Here is a 3,771-nt window from a genome sequence, read left to right on the forward strand (position 1 = left end):
GGCCTTGGCACTTACCAGGCAGGAGTTGAGACCACCAAGCTATCTCCCCAGCCCACCGCCTAGATATAATTTGATATAATATGTAAAATTGGAAATGGTTTACATTCGAACATTTCTTTGTTGTGTTCTGATGTATTTATGCTTTTTTTTTTTTCAAAGGAGGAAGAGCAAGAGCTACTGCTATATTTTACTTCTAGGACTTAGTTAAAGATATTTGCCAGTTCCAGATACAGGAATATTTTTGGTAATTGCATATGAGAAAAATTTCATTTAAAATACTCAAATAAGAAATGAAATATAGATCACACTCTAATTAAATTGATAGCATTTGTTGAGCTCCTATTGCACATAGGTTTAAGTTTTATAGCTAATTCTTAGAACAATCTAAAAGGAATGATTTCTCCCGTCTTACAGATGAAGGCACATTGCCAGAGAAGTTTAATAACATAGTCAGCTGGCAGTTGGGAAGGCTGGCAGCTTAAGTCTGACTTCTGGGTCTTTGCTTATTCCACCATTTAGGCAATTTCTGTCCTACGCTCATAAACTTATGCAAAAGCAGATCTGCATCTGTATGTATAAACTATAATGTATATAGTATAATTTCTGCACACAGAGAAATTAAAGTCCGTGCTACATCTGTTCTCTACCTTGAAGGTGCATTGTATTCCAGAAAATTCAGACTCCTTTAAATCTACAAAACATGATGCGATTATATTTTTTTACTCCACATATATGTTTTAAAATTGTTCTGCACATGAATTTCCAAAATATGAAGCACCTGAGCCACCAAAAAATCTGTCTTTCATATGACAAGTTTTAAATAAATAAAAAAAGTTTCAAAATAAATTCAACTTCTATATGAAAATGAATACCAGCATGACTTCACCTGTACAGACAAAACAGTTTATAGGAGTGTTTGGTATAACAAAACAACTCCACAGTTCAAAAACAGGTCTAAAAACTTGAGAGCTTTCTTGTGATATAGTCCAAGATAATATTTTTTGATCATATTTTCCCTCTTAAAAAGATAATGTCATATATAGGTTGATGATTGGCATTAATAATTAATGATAAAATATCTTTTTTAGATAACTGACATGTTATTTTTCTCAACAATACTAACAATAACCTAACAAGTTTTTGTTTGTTTCTTTGTTTTTCTGGGGGGAAAGGTCTACAGGATGTTCAGGGTTTCACTACTAGATCAGACTCACAGTGATCCACCTGCTTTCAGCCTCCCAAGAGCTGGGATTACAGGCGCACACCACCACGCCCAGTCTACATTGCCATCTCATCACGCCCCAGGGATGATGCTGGCACAGCAGGGCTGGGGATGGAACCCCTGGGCCCTGCCCCTGCTTGCAGGCACTTTAATCCACTGAGCTATTTGGCCGACCCAAGTAACCTAATAAATTCTGTTCCATTTTTACATTCTATATTGCAGCCAGGGAAATCAAAGGTCATATGGGCAAATAGGCAAATAGAAAAGTCAAGATAAAAGAACATGTAAGAGACACCTCAGTGGACTAAGCACCTGCGTAGGCAAGCACAGGGACTAGGCTTTGATCCCTGTCACCACATTCTATGATGGCCCCAACCCTGACTATGTTGAACTAACCACCAAGACCAGGCGTGATGGCACATGCCTGTAATCCCAGTGCTAAGGAGGCTGAAAACAGGAGGATCACTATGAGTTCAAGCTGCATAGCGAGACTCTGTACCAAATACATAAATTGAAAAAAAAGAACATGTAAACTGAAATCAGTGATTAAATATGGTTCTCCCTGACTTTGATTTTTCTTTTCTGCTTTCAGTAGTAATTTATTCAGTGCATAAAATAATGTGCAACATGCATATGTCTAGAATCAGAATAAAATATGTAATACGTAGTTTCCTGTTGTTTAAGGAGCATGCTCTTAGGAGACAAATTTGAAATGGGACAAATCAGTATGTGATGACAATTGCTTAGTTTGTCTGCATTTTGTGCACTACAAACATGCAGTAAGAAAGAAAATGATCTGGAACAAAGACTGTTTTCAAATTCTATGCAGGAACTTCTCTTCACACAATGCAAGTGTGGAACGAGGTTCCCCATCAATTCAGCCCCTCACAAATAATATTTACCGTAGTTGTACCACTGAAGACAAGCTTGCTGTCTCAGCCTAATCATACTCAATTTTGAAAACAAAAATTTCTAGATGAGATTACTTTGATGGAAAATCACCAGGCAAACTCTGTGAAAATAGCGCTTTCTCAGCCACAACCTCGTACTTGTATTTGCAGTCGGCGCTGAGTTTCTAGAAGTGAGCAGATTATAGATCAATGATCCAAAGCCTCAGTTTTGCATTAACCTTTGGTTTTTCAGTGTATTTCAAAGATATGTCATAGATTAAAAACCAAAACTGCACATCATTTTAAAGATTAGAACTTGAGTATCATGAACTAGTATGCTTCCAGCTAGCCTGGGGTTAATTTGAATTTGCTCTTCCTGCAGGGATGTTCACCTACAAATGTCTAAGACACATACACACACACACACACACACACACACACACACACACACACAGAGGCTTTTGTCGTGCTTACAAAAAAGCATATTTTCCCACGTGTTCTGGTAACTTCCTCACAGCCATAGCAGCTTCACTTGTTGGGTGAATCTTGCATGCCTTTTCTTAGCAATTAAATTGGACACTTGTCTGAGGGAAGCGGGGACCAGGGACTCTCACACTTTCTATCGATCCTTCCTTGTCGCTCATGTTCCATCTCCTTCACACTGTGGGTCCCTGACACCTTCTGGCTCTCCCACAGCCAGTGCCTATTGCAGGGGGAGGTGTTGCTGCCGTACAAGCGCACACTTTAGCCAAACCACATCCACTAAACATGACCACATTTTGAGGCCCTAATATGAAAAAGATGTTTTTGCTTCATTACTGCTGTTCCATAATGCAGTCTCAGAGAGAAGGTACAGAATCTTCAGAACCAGAGGGAATCCTTGCCACAAAGGGGCTGAGTCACCAAGTCCAGTCCTATGTGCCTGGCTCCCAAACCTACTGACTGCTCTCCATCAAGCCCAAGGGTCCTCCTCGTATCGCTGCCTACCTTTATCTTACAGCTTCTAAGCAAAGATAGGAAGAGAAGTTGTTTGACTGCCTCTTGCCTCAGATTCAAAATATGCAGGACAGTAAACTGACTTGTAATCTTAAAACAGGCTTGCAGTCCCCTTTGGAGCTGACCAGCACATCCTATCATGTCCTGGCTCATTACTTTTCTCATACTATTGTGACCATGTTCATGTGCCTCCAATCGCTTGCTCCTGACTCAACTGCAGCTTTCTAGTTTCTGTCACATTAATTGTCCCTTTTCCAGCAAAGTAGTGAGTGCGTAATGGAAATAAACAGTGAATGTTATATAAAAAATTACTATAACAAAAAACATTGCCATTAATCTGCCTGCAAACAGTGCCCCTTACTTCAAACACAGTTATCCCACCATTTGCACCACTTTTTGAAGAATTTTTCTTTTTTAAAAAAAGGTAATTTTATTGAGAAACACAGTAATGAGACAGTTTCAAAACTGATTACTAGCACAGTTTCAATAATTAATACATTGCATATTGTTGTCTTAGTGGTTATTCATTGTACAAGATGCAGACATGACATCCTGTCCACAAACACTATTAGAACAAATCTCTCTATTCATTTAATTAAGAGAATGCTGCTGTATATCTATCCTACTTTGAATATACAGATACAAAATGGTCATTCGTTTGTA

General features: G+C 38.6%; 1 protein-coding gene across 1 annotated transcript in view; it reads left to right on the plus strand.

The window, feature by feature from the left end:
- Nalcn (sodium leak channel, non-selective) overlaps window positions 1–3,771 on the plus strand; it is a 357,549-nt gene that overhangs the window by 33,332 nt on the left and 320,446 nt on the right. The gene's annotated exons all lie outside the window — the stretch shown is intronic.

The sequence above is a fragment of the Octodon degus genome, unplaced genomic scaffold (assembly GCF_000260255.1).
Source record: "Octodon degus isolate 3935 unplaced genomic scaffold, OctDeg1.0 scaffold00039, whole genome shotgun sequence".
Classification (NCBI taxonomy): domain Eukaryota; kingdom Metazoa; phylum Chordata; class Mammalia; order Rodentia; family Octodontidae; genus Octodon; species Octodon degus.